The sequence below is a fragment of the Vigna umbellata genome, chromosome 9 (assembly GCF_029865625.1).
Source record: "Vigna umbellata cultivar VRB3 chromosome 9, Vumbellata_1.0, whole genome shotgun sequence".
In the NCBI taxonomy this organism is placed as follows: domain Eukaryota; kingdom Viridiplantae; phylum Streptophyta; class Magnoliopsida; order Fabales; family Fabaceae; genus Vigna; species Vigna umbellata.
In genome coordinates this window covers 44,213,522-44,240,164 of record NC_142173.1, presented here as the reverse complement: position 1 = coordinate 44,240,164, position 26,643 = coordinate 44,213,522, and positions in this window count along the sequence as shown.

The window sequence follows — 26,643 nt, the reverse complement described above, 5'->3', positions numbered from 1 at the left end:
CTGATAGAATCCATCAGTAAATGCTATCTCAGCTCCTCATCAACCTATGCTGTCATCTGCATCCTCCTCCTCTTCCTCATCTTCAACATCCTAATATGTGCAATCATCAGCATCATCTTCATCCTTCTCCATGGCTGAAGCTTCAGCTGCTCCAGCTTTGCCGCCTTGGGCCTGCTCCTGTGGCCAAGCTACCACATTATGGAACTCATCCATAGTCCACTTGTGTGCTGCGGGTGTATCATACATTCCAACAATGATGCTCTCTCCCAACCCCAAACTTAGATGGAAAACTAGTTAGAAAATGAGTGGAAGGGAGATTTTCTAAAGAGGAATGAAGGGAAAAATGTAGAGAACCTTTGGAAAAGTGTTTAGGAGTGTGTGCAGAGAAGAATATGAAAATAGAGGCCAAAGCGTGACTTAGGGTATAAAAATACCCTAATGGGCTCGGGTTCCGCTAAGGGGCAACCTAAGCCCATTTTGCGATACCACCGCTCAGAGGCGCTTTCGTGTTGTGCTTTTCTTCTTCCTAGCTTAACCTAGGTGCCTTCTACTCATGCTCCTAACTTGTTCCCTGCAATTAAGTTCTCAGATCACTCATGCATCCAATCCCTATCATACAACTAAAGTAGAACAAACAACAAAGATACAATCAATCAACTGGGTTGCCTCCCAAGTAGCACTTGTTTAACGTCACGAGCCTGACCCAAAATCCTCCAGCACCCTTCAGTAGATGCAAATCTTTCTTACCAACACCCATCAGTAGGTGTATACAAACATAGTATCCTTCAGTAGATACTCTTTCGCCTAACATCCATCAGTAGATGTAAACCCTGTAACAAACTTATAACAAAAACAAAAATACCCAAAAGTTCAAAATTACATCACCAAACAAAAAATTAAAAGTTCTTAAATTACTAGGTTGCCTCCCAGCAAGCGTTCTTTTAACGTCACTAGCTTGACCTAATAAAACTCAAGTTCTTTCTTCTTTTTCTTCTTTCTACTGAACTTCTTCAGGAATTTGATAAAACCAGGAACCTGTTGCAATGTCTCAATCATAGGAACTTTAATCTCCAATTTCTTGAAGATTTCCATAAAGCGCTCAAATTCCTTCTTCTTATGATACTTCTTTGGATGAGGAAGAGGTTTTTCATATGATTCTTTCTTTTTTTCTCTCGTCCTGTTTTTCTTTTCTCTCACTTTCTTTTTTCTTTCTCTTTTTCCACTCACTTTCTTCATCTTCACACAAATTTTCTCTTCTTCTTTCTCTTGTCTCTCTTTTGTCTCTTCTTTTTCCAACTCAACTTTTTCAACATTTACACTCACTAGCACTTTACACTCTTCCCTGGGTTAACCTCAGTATTAGCCCCAAAATTCTTGTCAGGCCTTTCTTCCAACTGCTTAGTAAGTTGACGCACTTGAATCTCCAAGTTCTTAATAGCAGTTTCAGTGCTCTTTTGAGTGGATTCTGTTGCCTGTATGAATTGCTGAAGAGTTTCTTTCATCCTTATTGATCTTTCATTAAGTGTAGACATTTGTTGCCATAAGGTTGGTTGTTGCTGTTGCTTGTAAATTGCCCTGATTGTCCAGCTTGCCCACTTTGTCCTTGACCAATACTTGGGTGTGGTTTCCACCCTTGATTGAAGTTCCCCTAACGGTATGAAAATTGATTGGCCATGAAGTTAACATCCTCTAATGCTTCCACTGGAAAGGCGCATTGACCATTGATATGGTCACCACCACATAGTTCACACATCTGTTGTTGAACCTATGCAATAGTCTTTAACTCTTTTGGCAGTTGTGCAAGTGCCTTTGTGAGATTCTCCAGTTGTTGAATTAGTATTTTGTTCTGAGCTAACAAGGCATCATTGGATTACAACTTGATGGACAAATTTGTAAGCACCAAAATATGATGTCACAAACTTGTTTCACAATCGGCAAGTATGACCGAATCGTTTCAAGTAATAAACTTGGTAAGACCAAGTATCGTTCTCCCAAAGGACTCACGGCCTAGTTTAGTTATGTGATTTGTTGATTAGCTAAGACTTAAGAACACAATAATTGAAGTTTAATATGCAAAGACGAAAATTAAATATGTATGCATGAATTGATCAATGACAAAGACAAAAGATAAACACTTTCAAGGAAATATATGAATGAATATGTTGTTGGGGGTCAATTTCATCTCATCCACTCTCATATATTTTAGGAATTCAACATTCAAATCATCATTGTTAATGCCACTCTCTAATGTACCATTCTAGATGGCTTCTCCCTAATCAAATAGTTCATACAATTCCTAGCATTCCTAATGATTAGTTCATGAGTGCAGGAGCTTAAAGGCAACCAATATAATATTGTCAGTATAATATTGGGAGAAATTCCCCGGATCTAGATTTCCCCGTACGTGTCCGTATCAACAAAACCAATAATCATGCATTAGAATGAGTTAAACAATGCAAGCATTGAGCAAAGAGGAAAAACCCTAACTAATGATGAAAGAAAGCATATGTCTTAATTCAAAGATGTACTCAACAAATCCATATATGAGAGCTTCAAGAGATTACTTTGATTCCCCAACAAACATACAAGGTTTAGTTCACCATATTCATGGTGAACCTAGATGAATTACAATGAAAGTATGAAAGAATAAACCCAATAAAGGTGAAGAGGTAGCCTGAGCATCCAAGATCCTCCTTCAAAGGGGTGAAAGAGAGAGTGTTTGCCTCGTTTCTGCCAAAGATGCCTAACTAAAGGACGTGCAAGCCCTTATATACTAATCTAGAGTTACAAAAGATTACAAAAGCCCAAGCCCAAAAAGTGCCGCTCAGCGCCATTTACCGCTCAGCGGTGGTTACGCGTCTTCTTTCTTCCCCTCAGCGGCCATTTGCCCCTCAGCGGTTCCAACGCCACCTCTTGAGTGCCGCTCAGCGGTAGTTTGCCGCTGAGCGGTGCCTTCGACTTCTCTTTTTGCACTCTTTCTTGTCTTTTCTAATGTCCTCTCTCTCATTCTTCACTTCTTTCACCAAATTCACCTCAAAACCTGCACAAAAACACTCAAATCAAGCATAAACCTGTCCAGCTCTCTTATTTCTGAAAATATAACCAAAATGCATGATTTCAAGTTAGTTTCTAAGTCTAAAGGTTGCTTTTAGTATCACTTTTAAGCATGAAAATAACAGTTTTTCAACTGTTATCACAACCCCAAACTTAGAACTTTGCTTGTCCTCAAGCAAATAAAATGTAACTCCATCTCCAACCAATTCATATGATGGTTCACTCATTCAAAATCCTCTTTTCAAGATAAGTAATAACTTCACTCAAACTTATGACCAAGAGTTCAATCAAAATGTGCACATGCTTTAGTGTTCACAAGGTCATTTAAATTCCAACAAATGCTATTTTTCATGAATGATCAATCAATTAAGCATGGATGTTTATGTGCTTATGGAATATTTCCTCACTAGGTAAAGTGTTTCACTCAACACACAAGTGTATAAGAGGTAAAGTGTTTCACTCATTCACTCCACTATCACCATGTCACATGAATCAACTTTGCCTTTCATTTAACCACAATCAAATACATTCACAAGCATGCATCATCACAAGGACTTTTCAATGGCTTATAATGTGGCTGGGCTAACAAGAAAATTGGTTTTTCTGGATCACAAAATCCTTGAGTTAAGAGAATCATAACAACACAATCTTCTTATTCATTCCCAACTTTCTTTTACCTTTGCTTTTGCATTTGCATTGAGCTTTGCTTCTTTTTTCTTTTCTTTTCTTTGCATATTCTTACTTTTTAGCTGTTAGCTCAATGCTTTTTCCTTTTTCATGTTTCCCCAATAACCCCAAACTTGAACATTTAACAATACCACACAAGATCTTCTACTTAACTCAAGGTAAAGATTTTCAATCAAGGGTGTTCAGTGTATATTTAAGGCTAAGGGTTCAACGGATAGAACACAACGTGTTCTCTTTTAGAAGGCTAACTTTATGAATTTGGCCAATAAAAAGGGTTTCAAAAACACGGCCTTTGATCATATGATGCAAAACAAGCAATTGATTCAATCATAGAAAACCTGGGCAAAGTCATTCATGCTTTCAAAGTAATAGCATTCAACAATAACAACTCTGGAGCTCAAAACCTCACATATAAGCTCATTCACATTTGACATGCACATCCTGTTTAATTTCACAATCACAATCATGATATTATGCATTTGTTCACAAAGCTTGTGAATCACCTGTATAAGCATTTTAATGTGCACATCATCTCAACATCAATCAATCATAAGCATCATTCAGCATTACTTATCACACAATCACAGTTAATAGCAAACCATCATAACAAACCAGGTGTTCAATAGAGTACATCAAACCCTAATCTAAAAAAACAAAAACAAATAAGTTCAGAAAACTTAAACCACAAAACCATAATCATATGATAGCATTCATCAGTAAATGCTATCTCAGCTCCTCATCAGTCCGAGCTCTCTGTATCTTCCTCTTCCTCTTCATCATCATCTTCATCAAATGCATCCTCCTCCTCAGCTTCATCTTCATCCATGTCTCGGGCTGAAGCTTCAGCTGCTTCAGCTCCTCCATGCCATGGTTCTTCTGGCCAAGCTACCACATTATGGAATTCATCCATAGTCCACCTGTGTGCTGGAGGGGTATCATACATCCCCACTATCATCTCAGCCGTGGCCACCTGCCCTCTGTGGATGGACTGCAACTGAGCACCTATAAGAGACATATACATGTCCCTCATCTGGAATGGTTCTGCCTCATGAGTATCAGCAGAAGTCCTGCTCTGTGCTGGCCTTCTCTCTCTACGAGCCTGGCGTGGTGGCACTGGCTGGGCTGCCTCCTCACCTCCACAGTACTGTCTGTAATAGGCCTCATCTATAGCTTTTCTTGGCCTCTCAAATGGTGGAACAGAAGTGTCCACCCCAGCTAGCTTGCAAAGGTGAGTGATCAAAGAAGGATGTCCCAGTGGTGCTTTGTTGTTTGAGGTGTTGCACACACACACTAATCTCATCAGCTATCACCTGCCCAATATTAACATTCAAGTTTCTGATAGCACAGTAGATGAAGAGTGCCCTGCTGAGAGTAATATCTGACACATGTGAACATGGCTGAATGTTGGCATGAGAAAATGCCATCCAATACTTTGCAAGAGGAGTCAAATCTGTCCTCCTAATATTAACCACTGAGCCAGATCTATTCCTTTGGAAGTGTCCTCCAGGTATGCACAATACTCTCTCAACATCCTCAAAGTCAGCACCTTCCTCCATGCTAAGAGCAAACTGGCATTGCTCACCAGCCCACACAGTATCCAGAAAGTTATTGATGGAGTCAGGATCATACCTGATAACATGGCCTCTAACATAGCCCAAATAATTCTCAGCTGGATAATCACCAATCTTCTTTGCATTGGTGTAGAATTCTTTCACCACAGCTATGTTGGCAGGTGCTGGATAAGTGGCTAGCTTTCCCCAATCATTCCCTAACACTTGCTCTCCAAATTGAGGAGCAAAGTTAGGTATCATTCCAACCTTTCTCTCCATTAGAAGTCTCCTGTCCTGAACCACCCTAAAGTGCTTCTCATGTTTCCTAGAGAGGAACCTGCCATTATGGGGCTGCTCTGGTTCCTTTTCCTTTCTCTTGGTTGCCATGGTTTTCAATCTCTTTCCTGAAGAGGATGCCATTCCTGCATTCAAACATAAATCCAAAACCACAGAACATGATGTTAATCATTAGTAAACACAAAACAAAACTCCTTTTGAAGCTAAACCACCGCTGAGGGCCAGAATTTCCCCTCAGCGCCACCAGTGCCACATTCAAACACGCAACAAACCAGAAAAAGCAAATCTGGCAGAGTGCCGCTCAGCGGTAAATGCCGCTCAGCGGTGATCTGCAGATTTTTGCAAATCTCGTTTTTAAACTGTCCTAACTCCACCCAAATGCAATTTTCAGTTTTCCAGTTCATAATCAAGCAGTTTAATCGGTTCAAACATCAAATATATCATCAAATCATGCATAGAAATCAAAACCCCTAAATATTCATGCTTTGACAATCACAGTCAATTTCAAGAACCCTAGAATGAACAAAATGCATTTTACTTACTTGGGTGGAGATGCTAGATGATATGAGAATGCTTCCAAACTAGAATGCTCTCTTCCAACCCCAAACTTTGATAGCACACTAGTGTAAAAGTGAGTGGAAGAGAAATTTTCTAAAGAGGGAAGAGTAAAAAGATGTGGGAAACCTAAGAGGAGATATGTGGGAGTCTTAGTGCAGAGAAGAGCTTGAAAGAATATAAAAACGCGCAGCTTAGGGTTTAAAAATACCCCAATGGGCTCGGGTTCCGCTAAGGGGAACTTAAGCCCATCTGCGATAGTACCGCTCAGCGGTAATTGCCGCTCAGCGGCACTTTCGTGATGTGCCCTTCTCCTTCTTTTCTTGACCTACGTGCCTTCCTAGCATACCCCTCATAGGTTCCCTACAATTCAATGTTAAAAATGCTTATGCAAATCCTAAAAATAAACAAACAGAAAACAATCAATCAACTGGGTTGCCTCCCAGGTAGCGCTTGTTTAACATCACGAGCCTGACCCAAAATCCACCAACACCCATCAGTAGGTGTTTCAAGCTTACCAGCACCCATCAGTAGGTGCAAAATCTTCTCACCAACACCTATCAGTAGGTGTTACAAACTTAGTATCCTTCAGTAGATACTTAACCACGTAGCATCCTTCAGTAGATGCTAAATCCAACAAAATAATGTCCAGAATAATGTTCACAAATTACAAATTATAAAACCAAATCAAAAGTTTGTAAATCTACTGGGTTGCCTCCCAGCAAGCGCTTCTTTAACGTCACTAGCTTGACCCAGTAAAACTCATGTTCCTTCTTCTTTTTCTTCTTTCTACTGAACTTCTTCAGAAATTTGATCAAACCAGGAACCTGTTGCAATGTCTCAATCATAGGAACTTTAATCTCCAATTTCTTGAAGATTTCCATAAAGCACTTGAATTTCTTTTCCTTCCTATGATTCTTCTTTAGATGAGGATGTGATTTTTCATATGATTTCTTCTTCTTTCCTCTCATCTTCTTTTTCTTACGCTTTCTCTCCCCAAATTTTCTCTTTTTCTTTTCTTTTATTTTTTTCTTCTCTTCTCTTCTTCTCCTCAACTTCTTTATTTTCACACAAATTTTCTTTCTCTCTTCTCTCTCAACCACTTCTTTTTCTTTTTCTTCATCTTTATCTTTCTCACTCAACTCTTCTTTTTCTTCTCTCTCTATCTTTTCCTCATCTCTCTCTATTTCTTTCTCAGCAAAAATCTTGTCACTTTCAGTGACAATGACTTGACCTTCCTCCTTAAGGTTAACTTCAGTATTAACCTTAACATTCAATTTTTGACTAATGAAACGAAGGTGCATCTCCAAATTTTTCAAAAATTGTTGGGTGTCATCCAAATTTACTGATGGAGAGGTTTGTTGCTGCCATTGTTGTGGTGGCAGCCTATCAAATTCTTCGGCAGCTTGAGTGGTTTTGTGATGACGATCAGGTATCTGTATGTACTGTTGAACTGCCTCCTCCAACGTTATCCTTCTTCCCGATAGAGAGGGTTTTTTCTGCCTTTGTTGTGGTGGTAGATTCTTAAATTGTTCGACAGCTTGCCAAAATTGATCATCATCCATGCTTGAGTGAGATCCCACCAGTGATTGAAATTACCTTAGTAGAATTGAGTGCCTATTAAATTCTTGTTCGAATTGCATCCTGCAAACATTAGGCACAAAACTCTAGAAAATATTTGTTAGCACAAAAAGATAGAGAAGAAGATATAGATTCAAAAGATAAAAGATTCAGAAGATAAGATAGAATAAAATAAAATAAAATAAAATCTAACCTAATCTAAAAAGATAAAATAAAATCTAACCTAACCTAAAAGATAAAATAAAATAAAATCTAATCTAACCTAAAAGATAAAATAAAATCTAACCAAATAAAATCTAATCCTAAAAGATAAAATCTAATCTAAAAGATAAAATAACAGAAAAACAGAAAAATAAAACAGAAAACAGAAAAACAGAAAACAAAAAAATAAAAATAAAATCAAATAAAATACAAACTGAAAAATATAAACAGAAAAATAAAATAAAATAAAAATTTGAAATTAAAATAAAATCTAATCTAAAAAGATAAAAATAAAATCTAACCTAAAGGATAAAAATAAAATCTAAAAAAGATAAAATAATAAAAACAGAAAAAATAAAAACAGAAATTCAAAATTAAAGTCAAAGATAATCAATAATCACACAAATTAACCAGTTAAACCACGAGTCCCCGGCAACGGCGCCAAAAACTTGATGGACAAATTTGTAAGCACCAAAATATGATGTCACAAACTTGTTTCACAATCGGCAAGTATGACCGAATCGTTTCAAGTAATAAACTTGGTAAGACCAAGTATCGTTCTCCCAAAGGACTCACGGCCTAGTTTAGTTATGTGATTTGTTGATTAGCTAAGACTTAAGAACACAATAATTGAAGTTTAATATGCAAAGACGAAAATTAAATATGTATGCATGAATTGATCAATGACAAAGACAAAAGATAAACACTTTCAAGGAAATATATGAATGAATATGTTGTTGGGGGTCAATTTCATCTCATCCACTCTCATATATTTTAGGAATTCAACATTCAAATCATCATTGTTAATGCCACTCTCTAATGTACCATTCTAGATGGCTTCTCCCTAATCAAATAGTTCATACAATTCCTAGCATTCCTAATGATTAGTTCATGAGTGCAGGAGCTTAAAGGCAACCAATATAATATTGTCAGTATAATATTGGGAGAAATTCCCCGGATCTAGATTTCCCCGTACGTGTCCGTATCAACAAAACCAATAATCATGCATTAGAATGAGTTAAACAATGCAAGCATTGAGCAAAGAGGAAAAACCCTAACTAATGATGAAAGAAAGCATATGTCTTAATTCAAAGATGTACTCAACAAATCCATATATGAGAGCTTCAAGAGATTACTTTGATTCCCCAACAAACATACAAGGTTTAGTTCACCATATTCATGGTGAACCTAGATGAATTACAATGAAAGTATGAAAGAATAAACCCAATAAAGGTGAAGAGGTAGCCTGAGCATCCAAGATCCTCCTTCAAAGGGGTGAAAGAGAGAGTGTTTGCCTCGTTTCTGCCAAAGATGCCTAACTAAAGGACGTGCAAGCCCTTATATACTAATCTAGAGTTACAAAAGATTACAAAAGCCCAAGCCCAAAAAGTGCCGCTCAGCGCCATTTACCGCTCAGCGGTGGTTACGCGTCTTCTTTCTTCCCCTCAGCGGCCATTTGCCCCTCAGCGGTTCCAACGCCACCTCTTGAGTGCCGCTCAGCGGTAGTTTGCCGCTGAGCGGTGCCTTCGACTTCTCTTTTTGCACTCTTTCTTGTCTTTTCTAATGTCCTCTCTCTCATTCTTCACTTCTTTCACCAAATTCACCTCAAAACCTGCACAAAAACACTCAAATCAAGCATAAACCTGTCCAGCTCTCTTATTTCTGAAAATATAACCAAAATGCATGATTTCAAGTTAGTTTCTAAGTCTAAAGGTTGCTTTTAGTATCACTTTTAAGCATGAAAATAACAGTTTTTCAACTGTTATCACAACTGTAAAACTCCTTTTTGTTGAATAGGAGCTCCTCTTTCACTGTTCAGCTCATTGTCATTAGTAGCCATGTTTTCAATTATTTCAGTTGCTTCCTCTGGAGTCTTCCATTTAATATTTCCTCCAGCTGAGGCGTCTAGCATCAGCATGGTTTGTGAACCAAGACCTCCAAGGAAGATTAAGACTACTTCTACTTCGTCAAATCCATGTGTGGGAGTCTTTCTTAATAGGCTTTTGTACCTATCCCATGCATGACCTAGTGATTCCTCCATGCCTTGCCTAAAAGAAGAGATCTCTTGCTTCCCTTTGTTGACCTTGGATTGTGGGAAGTATTTGTTCAAAAACTTTGTCACCACAACTTCCCACTCTGTAAAGCTCCCTTCTGGAAAAGAGTTCAACCAAAGCTTAGCATTGCCTCCCAATGAGAAAGGAAACAAGCTAAGTTTGATTGCTTCGTCAAGCACCCCATTTATCTTCACTGTATTGCATATTTCGTTAAAGGTTGTGAGGTGCTCATATGGGCTTTCATGTGACAACCCATTAAATTGATTACTCTCAACTAGCTGGATCAACGCCGGTTTCACCTCCATGTTGGCTGCATTGACCCTCGGTCTTGCTATGTTGTTAAAATGTTGAGGGCCAAGTACATTGGTGTAATCTGCAAGAGTCCGTCTACCATTATTCTCCTCCATCTCCTTAGTGCTACGGTGAGAACCTTGTGGTGAAGGTTGTACGAGATCTTCAGGAGGAGGGAAAAGTTCTCTAGATGTACGGATTCTTCTCTTCCGTCTACTCTCGTCTAAGCCTTCAAGAAGAGGTTCCGAGGTTTTCTTGCTTCTAGTTCGAATTACTTCCTGCATACACAAGAAAACAAGTCCCTAGAAAAATTTGTTAGCACGAAAAGATAGAGAAGAGAAGAAATAATCAAAGGATATAATTGAAAAGATAAGAAGAAAAAAAAATAAAAACCAAAAAATAATAAAAACCAAAAAATAATAATAGAAAAGAAAAACAAAAAATAAAATAAAATAAAATAATAACCGAAAAATAAAAAAAGAAAATAAAAACAGAAAATAAAATAAAATAAAATAATAACCGAAAAATAAAAAAGAAAATAAAAACAGAAAAATAAAATAAAATAAAATAATAACCGAAAAATAAAAACAGAAAACAAAATTCACAACAAGTAAAAAATAATCAAAAAATCACACAAATAGACTAGTTAAATCACGGGTTCCCGGCAACGGCGCCAAAAACTTGATGAACAAATTTTTGATCCCCGACAATGACGCCAAAAACTTGTAACCTCGGCAAGTGTGACCAAATCGTATCAAGTAATAAACATGGTAAGACCAAGTATCGTTCTCCTAGAGGACTCACGGCCTAGTTAGTTATATGACTTCTTGATTATTTAAGACTTGTGAAAATAAACAAATTCTTGAGGTTTCAAATGCAAAAGACAAAAAGTAAACATGTATGCATGAGTTTTGATCATGGAAAGAAGAACACAAACACTTGGAACGAATTATATGGATGAGTATGTTGTTGGGATAATCAATTTCATCTTATCCACTCTCATATATTTAGGAATTCATCATTCTTTTCATCAATGTTAATGCCACTCGCTAATTTACCTTAAACCCGATGTCTCGGCGAAGAAAGCCTAATCATAATCACTAGTTTACATTGTCTTGTCTCCCTAGCAATTAATCATGCATTATAGTGAACGGAAGCTTAACGGCAACCAACCATCATATTCCTATGTCTAGGTTTATACTACTGTTGGGAGAGTTTCCCCGGATCTAGATTTTACCGTATGTGTCCATATCAATAAAACCAATAATCATGACATCGAATGAGTTAAACAATGCATGCTTTGAGCAAAGAAGAAAAACCCTAACTAATGATGAAAGAAAGCATGTATCATAAATATGATGTTTAAACACAAAATTCCATATATGAGAGCTTCAAAAGATTACATTGATTCCCCAACAAAAATACAAAGTTTAGTTCACCATATTCATGGTGAAACTAGATGAACAATAATGAAAGAATGGAAGAGATAGAAAAACCCTAGAAAGAGAAGAGGAGAGCCGTCACCATCTCCAATTCTACCCCTAAGGGGTGAAAAGTGTGTTTTGCGTCTTCTCTAGCTAAAGATCTAGGACGTCCTAAAGTTTATATATTATTCTAAAAAATACTGAAAATTAGGCCCAAGCCCATAAAAGTAACAGAAAACAGGTCCAAGCCCATTTAGAATGGCGCTCAGCGGTATTTTACCACTGAACGGTACTAGCACATGATCCATTTTGCCCCCAGCTGTTGTTTTGCCCTCAGCGTTGATTTCGGCGCCTGAAAACTGCCGCTCAATGCAAAATTACCGCTCAACGCTACTCGGCCGCAACTTTTTCTGCATTCTAGTTGACTTTTTAGCATTCTGGTTGACTGGTTGACTTTTCTGGTTTTTGGTTGACTTTTCAGCATTCCAATCATTCGGTACTTCAATTCTTCTTTCAAATCATTCAATTAGCCAACAAAATCAAGGGAATCTTGCACAAAACCATTAAATTCACCTTCAACTCTCTTATTCACAAAACTAAAGCAAAAATATGAGTTCAAGGTAGTTTTTAAGTCTTAAAGGTTGCTTTTGGTATCAATTTTAAGCATAAAAATATGAGTTCAAGCTAGTTTCTAAGTCTTAAATTCACCTTCAACTCTCTTCTTTTGCACTTTTTGAGTTCTTTTCTGATTCCATCTCCATCCTTCACTTCTTTCATCAAATTCACCTTAAAACCTGCATAAAACACTGAACCCAAGCATAAACCTGTCCAATCTTTTATTTCCAAAAATATAAGCAAAAACATGATTCCAAGCTAGTTTCTAAGTGTTAAAGGTTGGTTTTAGTATCAATTTTAAGCATGAAAATAACAGTTTTTCAACTATTATCAATTATAGAGTGAAGCAATGGGGTCATCAAACTTGGAAGGGGCGAATTGCAGTTCCAATGCGCGGATGTATGAGTCCCAAGATGACAATAACCCATTGTTGAACATTGATGGACAAATTTATGAACACCAATTTATGATGTCACAAACTTGTTTTTCAATCGGCAAGTATGACCGAATCGTTCAAGTAATAAACTTGGTAAGACCAAGTATCGTTCTTCCCAAAGGACTCACGGCCTAGTTTAGTTATGTGATTTCTTAATTAGCTAAGACTTACAGATAAAATATTTGGAGTTTAATATGCAAGACAGAAAATAAACATGTATGCATGAAGTTTTGATCAATGGCAAAAAGCAAAAGATAAACACTTTCAATGATATTAATGTATGAATATGTTGTTGGGGGTCAATTTCATCTTATCCACTCTCATATATTTTAGGAATTCAACATTCAAATCATCATTGTTAATGCCACTCTCTAAAGTACCTTTCTAGAAGGCTTCTCCCTAATCACGAGTTCATACAATTCCTAGCATTCCTAATGATCAGTTCATAAGTGCAGGAGCTTAACGACAACCAATATCATATTGGGAGAAATTCCCCGGATCTAGACTTCCCCGTACGTGCCCGTATCGACAAAACCAATAATCATGCATCGAATGAGTTAAACAATGCAAGCATTAAGCAAAGAGGAAAAACCCTAACTAATGATGAAAAGAAAGCATAAGTCTTAATTAAAAGATGTAAAAACAGATTCCATATATGAGAGTTTCACAAGATTACATTGATTCCCCAACAAACATACAGAGTTTAGTTCACCATATTCATGGTGAACCTATATGAATAACAATGAAAGAATGAAAGAGATAGAAAAACCCGTGAAAGAGAAGAGGAGAGCTGTCACCATCTCCCAATCTACCCCAAGGGGTGGAAGAGAGAGTGTTTGCTTCGTTTCTGCCAAAGATACAAACCCTAGGACGTCCTAAAGCTTATGTACTATTCCAAAAATACAGAAAAATTAGACCCAAGCCCATAAAAGTGCCGAAAAACCAGTCCAAGCCCATTTAGAATGGCGCTCAGCGGTATTTTACCGCTGAGCGGTACTAGCGGTTGATCCATTTTGCCCCCCAGCTGCTGTTTTGCCCCTCAGCGGTGATTTCGGCACCTGAAAACTGCCGCTCAGCGCCAAATTTCCGCTCAGCGCCACTCGGTCAGACTTTTTCTGCGTTCTGGTTGGTTTTTCAGCATTCTGGTTGACTGGTTGACTTTTCTGGTTGACTGGTTGACTTTTCTGGTTGACTGGTTGACTTTTCTGGTTTCTGGTTGACTTTTCAGCACTCCAATCATTCGGTATTTCAATTCTTCTTTCAAATCATTCAATTAGCCTACAAAATGAAGGGAATCTTGCACAAAACCATTAAATTCACTTTCAACTCTCTTATTCTCAAAACTAAAGCAAAAATATGAGTTCAAGCTAGTTTCTAAGTCTTAAAGGTTGCTTTTTGTATCAAATTTAAGCATAAAAATAACGGTTTTTCAACCGTTATCACAACCCCAAACTTAAAACTTTGCTTGTCCTCAAGCAAACAAGATGTAACTCAATCTTCCATCAATCCATATAATGGTTCACCACATTCAAAAATCCTTCTTTCAAGATAAGTAAGTGCTCAATTCAGTTCATTTCAAAGATTTCAATCAAGACATGCACATGCTTTAATGTTCACACAATCACATACTATCCAACAAATGCTACCTTTCATGAATGATCAATCAACTAAGCAAAGATGTTCTTATATTTTCATGGAATCTTTCCTCACTAGATAAAGTGTTTCACTCAAACACACAAGTGTATAAGAGGTATTCACTCATTCACTCTACTATCACAATGTCACATGAATCAACTTTGCCTTTCATTTTACCACAATCAAAAACATTCACAAGCATGCATCATCACAAGGACTTTTCAATGGCTTATAATGTGGCTGGGCTAACAAGAAAATTGGTTTTTCTAGATCACAAAACCCTTGAGTTAAGAGAATCATATAAACACAACCATTCTTACTTATTCCCAACTTTCTTTTGCATTGAGCTTTGTTTTTTCTTTTCTTTTCTTTCTCTTTTTCTTTTTCTTTTCACATACTTAGTTATTAGCCCTTAGCTCAATGCTTTCAATTTCCCTTTCTATTTTCCAACAACCCCAAACTTGAACATTTGTCAATACCACAAAATATTTTCTACTTAACTCAAGGTAAAGCTTTTCAACAAGGGTTTTCAAATCATGTTCAAGGCTAGAGGTTCAAAGGATATAACACATAGTGTTCTCTTTTAGTGGGCTCAATTTATGAATTTGGCTAATAGAAGGGTTATCAACAAATGGCCTTGATCATATGATGCAAACAAGCATGTAATTCAATCATAGAAAACTTGGGCAAAGTCATTCATGCTTTCACAGTAACAGTATTCAACAATAACAACTCTGGAGCTCAAAACCTCACATATAAGCTCATTCACATTCCACATATAACATCCTGCTTAGAATCATAATCACAATCATAACATCTTGCATTTGTTCACAATGCTTGTGAACCACTTGTATAAGCATATAATGTGCACATTCTCAACATCAATCAATATCAAAGCATCATCAGGCATTACTTATCAAACAACAATCATAAGCAAACCATCATAATAGACAAAATTTCCAATTGAGTACATCAAACCCTATTCTACAAACATAAGTGATTGATAAAAGAAATCCTGCTCTAGTGCTTTGAAAAACTCAGCCCCATCAATGATGCTCTCTCCCAACCCCAAACTTAGATGGAAAACTAGTGAGACAGTGAGTGGAAGGGAGATTTTCTAAAGAGGAATGAAAGGAAAAATGTAGAGAACCTTTGGAAAAATGTTTAGGAGTGTGTGTGCAGAGAAGAATCTAAAAATAGAGGCCAAAGCGTGACTTAGGGTATAAAAATACCCTAATGGGCTCGGGTTCCGCTAAGGGGCAACCTAAGCCCCTTTTACGATACCACCGCTCAGCGGCAATTTTCCGCTCAGCGGCACTTTCGTGTTGTGCTTTTCTTCTTCCTAGCTTACCCTACTTGCCTTCTACTCATGCCCCTCACTTGCTCCCTGCAATAAATTTCTCAGATCACTCAAACATTCAATCCCTATCATGCAACTAAAGCAGAATAAAAACAAACAATACAGATAAAATCAATCAACTGGGTTGCCTCCCAGGTAGCGCTTGTTTAACGTCACGAGCCTGACCCAAAATCCACCAACACCCATCAGTAGGTGTAACAAACTTACCAACACCCATCAGTAGGTGCAAAATTTTCTTACCAACACCCATCAGTAGGTGTTACAAACATAATATCCTTCAGTAGATACTTAACCACCTAGCATCCTTCAGTAGATGCTATCTCCAACAAAATAGTTACAAAAATAAAGTCCACAAATTAAAAATTACAAAACCAAAATAAAATCAAAAGTTCTTAAATCACTGGGTTGCCTCCCAGCAAGCGCTCTTTTAACGTCATTAGCTTGACCCAACCTCAAGTTCCTTCTTCTTTTTCTTCTTTCTACTGAACTTCTTCAGAAATTTGATCAAACCAGGAACCTGTTGCAATGTCTCAACCATAGGAACTTTAATCTCCAATTTCTTGAAGATTTCCATAAAGCACTTGAATTTCTTTTCCTTCCTATGATTCTTCTTTAGATAAGGATGTGATTTTTCATATGATTTCTTCTTCTTTCCTCTCATCTTCTTTTTCTTCCTTTTTCTCTCCCTAAATTTTCTCTTTTTCTTTTCTTTTATTTTTTTCTTCTCTTTTCTTTTTCTTTTCAACTTCTTTATTTTCACACAAATTTTCTTTCTCTCTTCTCTCTCAACCACTTCTTTCTCTTTTTCTTCATCTTTATTTCTCTCACTCAATTCTTCTTTTTCTTTTCTCTCTATCTTTTCCTCATCGCCCCCTATTTTTTTCTCATCAAGAATCTTGTCACTTTTAGTGATAATGGCTTGCCCTTCCTCCTTAGGGTTAACTTCAGTATTAACCTCATCATTCAATCTCTGACTAATGGAATGAAGCTGCATCTCCATCCTTTTACATGATTCTTCAATGCTTTTCTGAGTAGCGTCAGAATTTTTCAAAAATTGTTGAAGGGTGTCATCCAAACTTCCTGATAGAAAGGTTTGTTGTTGTTGCTTGTTAAATTGCCCAGTTTGTCCAGCTTGCCCACTTTGTTCCTGACCAATACTTGGGTGTGGTTTCCACCCTTGATTGTAGCTCCCTTGACGGTACTGATTGGTCATGTAGTTTACATCCTCTACGGCTTCAACTGGAAAGGCACATTGACCATTGATATGGTCACCTCCACACAATTCGCATAACTGGGATTCTACCTGTGCAACAGTCTTTAACTCTTGTGGCAATTGTTCAAGTATCTTTGAGAGATTCTCCAATTGTTGAGTTATTAACTTGTTCTGAGCTATCAAGGCATCATTGGATTGCAACTGTAGAACTCCTTTTTGTTGAATAGGAGCTCCTCTTTCACTGTTCCACTTATTAGTAGTCATGTTTTCAATTATTTCTGTGGCTTCCTCTGGAGTCTTCCATTTGATATTTCCTCCAGCTGAGGCGTCAAGCATCATCTTGGTTTGTGAACCAAGACCTCTAAGGAAGATTAGGACTACTTCTCCTTCGTTAAATCCATGCTTGGGAGTCTTTCGTAATAGGCTTTTATACCTGTCCCATGCATGCCCCAGTGATTCTTCCATGCCTTGTCTAAATGAAGAGATCTCTTGCTTCCCTTTGTTGAATTTAAAGCTTTGTTGCTGCCATTGTTGTTGTGGTTGGTTCTCAAATTGTCCGGCAGCTTGCCAAAATTGGCTTTGATCCATGCTTGAGTCATGTTCCCACCAGTGGTTGAGATTACTTTGGTAGAATTGAGTGCCCATATAGTTCAATTCTTTACCAAATTGCATTCTGCAGACATTAGGCACAAAACCCTAAAAACAATTGTTAGCACAAAAAGATAGAGAAAAAAAAATCAAAGGATATAATTGAAAAGATAAGAAGATAGGAAATAAAAACAGAAAAAAATAAAAACAGAAAAATAAAATAAAATAAAATAAAAACAGAAAAATAAAATCAAATAAAAACAGAAAATAAAATAAAATAAAATAAAAATAAAATAATAACCAAAAAAATAAAAACAGAAAATAAAAACAGAATTTCAAAATTAAAGTCAAAGATAATCAATAATCACACAAATTAACCAGTTAAACCACGAGTCCCCGGCAACGGCGCCAAAAACTTGATGGACAAATTTATGAACACCAATTTATGATGTCACAAACTTGTTTTTCAATCGGCAAGTATGACCGAATCGTTCAAGTAATAAACTTGGTAAGACCAAGTATCGTTCTTCCCAAAGGACTCACGGCCTAGTTTAGTTATGTGATTTCTTAATTAGCTAAGACTTACAGATAAAATATTTGGAGTTTAATATGCAAGACAGAAAATAAACATGTATGCATGAAGTTTTGATCAATGGCAAAAAGCAAAAGATAAACACTTTCAATGATATTAATGTATGAATATGTTGTTGGGGGTCAATTTCATCTTATCCACTCTCATATATTTTAGGAATTCAACATTCAAATCATCATTGTTAATGCCACTCTCTAAAGTACCTTTCTAGAAGGCTTCTCCCTAATCACGAGTTCATACAATTCCTAGCATTCCTAATGATCAGTTCATAAGTGCAGGAGCTTAACGACAACCAATATCATATTGGGAGAAATTCCCCGGATCTAGACTTCCCCGTACGTGCCCGTATCGACAAAACCAATAATCATGCATCGAATGAGTTAAACAATGCAAGCATTAAGCAAAGAGGAAAAACCCTAACTAATGATGAAAAGAAAGCATAAGTCTTAATTAAAAGATGTAAAAACAGATTCCATATATGAGAGTTTCACAAGATTACATTGATTCCCCAACAAACATACAGAGTTTAGTTCACCATATTCATGGTGAACCTATATGAATAACAATGAAAGAATGAAAGAGATAGAAAAACCCGTGAAAGAGAAGAGGAGAGCTGTCACCATCTCCCAATCTACCCCAAGGGGTGGAAGAGAGAGTGTTTGCTTCGTTTCTGCCAAAGATACAAACCCTAGGACGTCCTAAAGCTTATATACTATTCCAAAAATACAGAAAAATTAGACCCAAGCCCATAAAAGTGCCAAAAAACCAGTCCAAGCCCATTTAGAATGGCGCTCAGCGGTATTTTACCGCTGAGCGGTACTAGCGGTTGATCCATTTTGCCCCCCAGCTGCTGTTTTGCCCCTCAGCGGTGATTTCGGCACCTGAAAACTGCCGCTCAGCGCCAAATTTCCGCTCAGCGCCACTCGGTCAGACTTTTTCTGCGTTCTGGTTGGTTTTTCAACATTCTGGTTGACTGGTTGACTTTTCTGGTTGACTGGTTGACTTTTCTGGTTTCTGGTTGACTTTTCAGCACTCCAATCATTCGGTATTTCAATTCTTCTTTCAAATCATTCAATTAGCCTACAAAATGAAGGGAATCTTGCACAAAACCATTAAATTCACTTTCAACTCTCTTATTCTCAAAACTAAAGCAAAAATATGAGTTCAAGCTAGTTTCTAAGTCTTAAAGGTTGCTTTTGGTATCAAATTTAAGCATAAAAATAACGGTTTTTCATCCGGTATCAAACATCCATTGGAACCATGCAAGAGCTTGGCCTTCAAGATAGAAGGAAGAGATCTGGATGCGTTGATCAGTAGGGGTCTGGTGATAATCAAAGAATTGATTGACTTTGATGATCCAACCAAGAGCATGAGTGCCATTAAAGGTGGGGAGGTCAAATTTGAGTGGTGTGGATGGGGAGTGTGAAGGGTTGAGGAGCGGTTGGGATTCGAGGACTGTTGTGCGGTTGGCTATGTCATGGAGGGTGTTGGATAGATTGGCATGGGAAAGGAGTAATTGTTCCAGTTTGACGTTAAGTTTGGTGAGCTCATCATAAGGAGATGCGACCATGACGATAAGTCAGGATCAATGAAAGCACTAATTGAAAGCAACTGAACATGACAGAGAATGACAGAATAGAAGAATATCAGAAAAAGAGAGAATGAATGCAAAGGGGAAAAAACTTTTCTACTTGTTGTGTTGTCTCCCTTTCCCTACAATACAGTGCTATATATGCACTTAGTAACAACCTTGCAGTAACTAATCATTTGCAATAATAAAAGAAATATTAGGAACTTTATCATTCATTTCTTCCTAACGGTTTTCCCTTTTTACGGGAAGACGTGATCACAAAATCCTTGAGGTAGCGTGGCTGGCGTGGAATCCTTTTGGTATTTTCCTCACAGTCCTCATCTGTTGCAAATGCTTGGATCTGACCTGTAGTGGGGCCTGTATGTGAAGTTGTTATTGGGCCTGTAGGTGAATCAAGTAATATGGGTCCTGCAGTCCTTACACTTAAGCAAAGGAAAAAATCCCTAGACTAAAATCTTTTGCTACTCGCACCACATAACTCATTCCACTCCATGAGTTTGAATGGTTATTGAAGCGTCTATCCCCTTACTTAAATTCATACATTTATGCACACTAAAGAAATTACACATCACAATGAGATTCCCTCCAATTCCTACGCCAAAGCATTGGTACTAATTCATGAACCAACACCAACATCATAACCAACATCCACATCATAAAACCATGAAACATAGTAAATAAAACACTTAGCCAAAATGGCGCTCAACAACAAGGAGGGTGTTCAACGTTGTCCTCCTAGGCGGTTTAGAGTGCGACGATACGAACAAACACTCAACACCAAGCCACTGGATTCTTGTCAAAGTGATGATCAACGACAACAACTACCACTCAACGATTTGTTACAAATTTTCTCTCTGACTTTGAAAAACAACATTGGTGCCCAACACCTCTTAGTCCTGCTCAACACCATGGCATATGTTTTGAAGTTAAGATTTTTGGCTTGTTCCATGCCCAATTTGGTATCTTGCATTTTTCTCAACTCAAATTCATTTTATACGTTGTATAATTAATACCCAAACTAACCAATTGCAACAATAAAAATTTCTCATTCCAAAACATCTCAATTTCAAAATTAACTTTTTCACTTTGATGATAGGGGGAGCTTTACCCACCTATATATCTATGTTTTTTATTATGAACAAAAGAATGACATAGCAATTGTTTTATCATTATTGTGTTTATGCTTGAAATGCTTGATACATGTATTCATTGGTTGTAAATGGATCATAAGTTTAAACATATTGGACATTACATTTCTAGTAGAAATAATCGATTAATCATTGTATATAATCTGTTAGATTTCTTCAAATTTCAATATATGCTTAACAAGGGCAAAATAACTTTGTGGTAATCGATTGCATTAGTTGTATAATAAATTAAAACACGTTGTTATGCCAACATGTGTTTGATGAGTGCATTGATATGTTTGGAATAGAAATTGATTTGAAAATTTTCGTAAGTGTTGAACTTAACAAATTACATAAGTTTCCTAATTGGTTAAAATGTTTATCTTGTGAAAATCAATTTCATTTAAAGCCTTAACTGTCTATAATAGTCATATGTTTTGGTTGTTGGCTTGTATGAATTGCATAATCGATTACGTGCGTTGTATAATCTGTTAAATCTTAAACAAATGTAAAACTATTAAAGCAGAAGGAAAAGCTTAACAAACTACATTAATTGCGTAATCGATTAAAGTGCGTCAGGATTCAAAAATCCTATAAATAATTGTTTTGCGTGTTGTTTCAATATAATATTTGAACTATCAATTTGATTGAGTATTGATTGTAGGAGCATCTAAGAACAAGTCTTGAAGAATCAAAGATCACATTAGGGTTAATCATCAAGATTCTTGCAAGAAAGTTGAGTTGAAGCATTTTGATAAATTATGCACTACTGTTGTACTACTGAGAAGATCATATTCATCATTTGCAATTAGAGGATTGGGTTCATGTGTAGGTTAGCCAGGAGGAGAGAACCATGGTGTTCTTCATTGAGAGTTGGGATTACTCTCAAGGTGTTCAAAGAGTTGTTGCTCTCTAGTTTGGTATGATTGTGAGTGTGTTTACATCTTGTACTATAAGTGATTTTGAGTGGGGTGAGAAGTACATTGAGAGGGTATATCTCTATATTCTTGTAACTCAATTATTATAGTGGAATCCCTTCAAATAAGATTGTTGAAGGAAGACTGGATGTAGGCTTGGCCGAACCATTATATATCATTGTGTTGATTTTTCTCTCCTTTCTCTTTTATTGTTGATTCATATACTTGTTTTATTGATTTTAAGAAAACTCATATTTTGCAAAGCTTTTGAAAAGAATAATTTTTTAAGGCAAAATCCAATTCACCCCCTCTTGGTTGAGATATAAGGCATCACTTTTTCTAACACACTTGCTCGAACCGATGATTCCATTTCCTTTTGTAACCATATCAGTTTTAAAAACATGTCGTTAGTTATACCAATTCAACCACTTTCCCAAGTTTAACTCTCACACACTCAGTCATATACCACATTCATAATTTATCTACTCCAAATAATTGTTAATTCCAACAATTCACAATGTTTCTTACAATAACATCCATATTCAAGGGTTAAATTTAACCACTCCACCAAAATCCTTCAACAATCCAAGTCCAGGATTTCCAAACCGTATATAAACTCAAGACATGAAATTTTAGCTTCCTTCATCTTTAGCAATCACCTCAAAACTCTCTAAGAACACAAGTTGCCTTTAAACTCACAAAAGTTCTACCTCAACCAAGCGAGGGGTAAATTGGTTTTGTTTAATAAAATTTGTTCTTTTAAAAGCCTTTTCAAAATCTTTAAAAGAGATAAAGGCATTAGTACAAAAATAGTGTACAACGTCAAATATTTTGGGCTTTTAACGAAAAATTCGTGATCAACGTCATATCGGGAGACGTAATTTTGATGTTGAATTACGAAGGTCGACGTTAATTTTTTATAGACACATCGATCAATAAAGAGCTCAACATATAATATGTGTATAAATAGTTATATTTAAAGGAAGATTTGGCGTCTACTATAATAGGACGAAACATAATGTTGACGTCTAACATATAGAGGTTGGACGTAACTTTGACGTCAAATTATGTAGATCGACGTTAGTTGTTGTTTAAAGACACGTCGAGTAATAACGAGTTCGACATTTAATATTTGAATAAATATTTATATTTAAACGAAGATTTAACTTCAACTATAAGGTGACTGAACGTAAAGTTGACGTCAAATTATGTAGATCGACAATACTTGTTTTTTAAAGACACGTCGAGTAATAACGAGTTCGACATCTAATATTTGAATAAATATTTATATTTAAAGGAAGATTTAACGTCAACTATAAGGGGACTGGACGTAAAGTTGACGTCAGACAAAAGGAGGTTTGATGTAAATTTAACATCAATTTTATGGGTGGATGACGTTACCCTTGCTTAGCCAGAGAGAAGCTCGCCCAGCGTTGCATTTTTATGGTAATCCACTGTAATATATAAACGTCGAACTATGTATAGTTCGACGTCAGTTGCACTGTTTTTTTTTTAAATTTGGTTCATTTTTGCTTATTTAAGGAAACCTGAAATACATAAACCAGTTTTCCAATTCATATATTCACATAATTCATTAATTTACAGTTTAAACCATGCAATCATCAATTCATCAATTCCAATTAAAAAGTAAAACTAAAAGACTAAAGCAAAAGCTATCATCAAAACAAAATGAACCCAGTTTTCCAATTCATATGTTCACAAAATTCATCTATTCACAGTTTAAATGATGCTATCATCAATTCATCCATTCAAAAAGCTGCACAAGTAAAAGTAAAAGCTAAGCAAATACTATCATAAAAATGCTGCAAAACTTTAAGGGAAAACCAAAAGCTAGAGCTAATTAAAATGTTTATTCAAATATTCTGCCCATTCCTCTCTTATCTTCCCTATTACAACATCTGGCAATGTAGAGGCAGTGTTGAACCGCTGCAAAATCAAGGAAACTGTACTATTAAATTCATTTTAATGTGAAAAGTTTATTGATATTTGTAAGATTTTCAAATGTAAATTTCTATCTCAGTCCAATCTACTCTGATTCCTGCTCGAATGATTGTCTTCATGCATGACATGATGTAGTAACCACATGCCCAAGAATCACTCTACTTGTTACACTAAACATGTGAAAGAACTTAGTCAAATGTAATGGTTTAAATTTGACTACGAAAATTAATAGGTAAAGATAAAAACATTCCAACCTTAGGATATATAATTTCAATTTGTTGTCCTCTGGGCCTAGCCACAACTCTAAAGAAATTTGAAGCATCTGAAACATTAGAAACATAAGTTAATATATTAATATCATAATGAATTGATATGAATGAATGTAATACTTACGCTTGTAACAAGGACCTCAAATCTGATTTCATCATCCTATGAAGAGAACAAAACCATACAACTTGTGCTTTTTTTGGAATGATCACCATCATTTTCCAATGGCCCCTATCATGTACCGACAACTAGTGAGTTTATTGATTAAATTTTGATAAAAGTTGACAATATTGAGAAACACATACGCAACAATGTATGGCGAGATATACAACTCTCTTTTAGACTCAGTCATCCATGTTTGCATGTATGATTGTGTGAAATCTAATGTGTTTCCAGATGGTTGAATGGTCTGAGGTTCAAGAAAGCCATATATTGTTTCCCGACCTTATTCCACTACGATGGTGTCCATGTACCTATAACAATAAAGTTAAGTATATTTATTAAAAAGTGTTGAGATTGTTGATAGGTGGAGCACATGTTTAGCTTAACCCACAATCTCAATTAAGTGATATCTGAGTTTTTGATGATGACAACACATAATTAATAACACATTATGGGGTGAATCGATTAAAACTCGTGTGTTTGCATAATCTTTTTTGAATTGTGCTGTGAGATTTTTCAAAGAGAAAAGTTTTCAAAACTGTGCAAAAAGATTTCACTTAATCGAATGCATGCTCTATGTATTCGAATAAGTTAGTTGATGTTTTGAAAATCTGTTAAATGCTTGTAACAACTAACATAACGGTCATTTTTTAAATATGTTGACCAAGCATAAAATGATAGTTGATTGCCTTAATTGTACACTCAATTATTTGTTTGACTACTGCTAAATCTGTTATAACTAATTGTTATATTCGATTACTTTAGTAGCTCAATCGATTAAAATGCGTATGATATGTGTTATACTATAAATTGGCACAGATTTGAATTCTATAAGAACTTTTTTGATTCTAACAATTTCATATCCTTTATAGAAAGCTGTGATCTTACAGAAAGAGAGGAAAAGCTCCAAGAAACAAGATTGACCGTGGTGATCAACAACTTGTGATTTCTTGAAGAGCAAGACTGTTGGGTTTCAAAGAATGATCAATCTGCACATTTGAGTGTTACTGTGTGATCAGATTCTACAATCTCTTCAAGATTGGTTTGAGTTCCCTATTGTGACTACAGGAAGAAGAACCTGTGTGTTTTGGACTTTAAGGGTGCCTCAAAGGGGTTAGACGGCATGATAGGGGATTCTTTCTGCTGGTCTTGTTGTGTATTGCCTATATTTTGATTAGAGGGTTAGAGAGGTGTTTTATATTTTTGACGTGAGGTCTTCTGTAGAAACCTTTTTGTAAAAACCTTGATAATTATAGTGAATTTCCTTCCCGTGGTTGAAAGGAAACTGGATCTAGGCAGGTTGGCCAAACCAATATAAAAACGCAGTGTTTGAATTTTCTGACCCCTACTCTCTTTTATTCAATTGACTACTTTTTGTAGTTATTCGATTAAGTTTTCGCTGCATTGAAAATCTTTTACCTTGCGATTCAAGAAAATTATAAAGACATCATTTTTTGGGGAAAAGATTTTAAAAGCTTTTTTTTTTTACACTTCACCAATTCACCCCCCGTCTTGGTGTGAGAAATTGAGCAATTCTATTTTAACAAAAAGTAATAATACTAATATTCAAAAAGTTAAATAACAATTAAGAAACTTACATGCACCATAGTAGTATGCATGAAATGTTCAACATTCTTTCTCCACCAACGATCTTTAGTGCATCATTTAAAGCAATATATAATGGAATATGACACTAGACGCCAAATGTTCTTAACTCCCTTTCCAGCTCTACTGGTCCTTTATTAAACTTATGCAATCTCTTCATTGATAACAGTTGAAAAACTGTAATTTTCATGCTTAAAATTGATACTAAAAGCAACCTTTAACACTTAGAAACTAGCTTGGAATCATGTTTTTGTTCATATTTTTTGAAATAAGAGAGCTGGACAGGTTTATGCTTGATTTCAGTGTTTTATGCAGGTTTTAAGGTGAATTTGGTGAAAGAAGTGAAGAACGATAGAGATGGAATCAGAAAAGAATTCAAAAAGTGCAAAAGAAGAGAAGCCGCAAGTACCGCTGAGCGGCAGTTTACCGCTAAGCGGCACTCAGGAAATCCCGTTGGCTCCGCTGAGGGGTGAAAATGCCGTTGAGGGGAAGAATCAACTCACGCACTTACCGCTGAGCGGCACTATTTTGGGCTTGGGCCTAATTTTCTGTATATTTTAGAATATTATATAAGCTTTAGGACGTCCTAGGGTTTGTATCTTTGGCTGAGACGAAGCAAACACTCTCTTTTCCACCCCTTGGAGGAAGATCTTGGATGCTCAAGCTACCTACTCATCTTTCTAGGGTTCTATCTTTCATTCTTTCATTATTGTTCATCTAGTTTCACCATGAATATGGTGAACTAAACTTTGTACTGTTGTTGGGGAATCAATGTAATCTTGTGAAACTCTCATAGATGGAATTTGTGTTTAAACATCTTATTAGTTAGGGTTTTTCCTCTTTGCTCAAAGCATGCATTGTTTAACTCATTCGATGTCA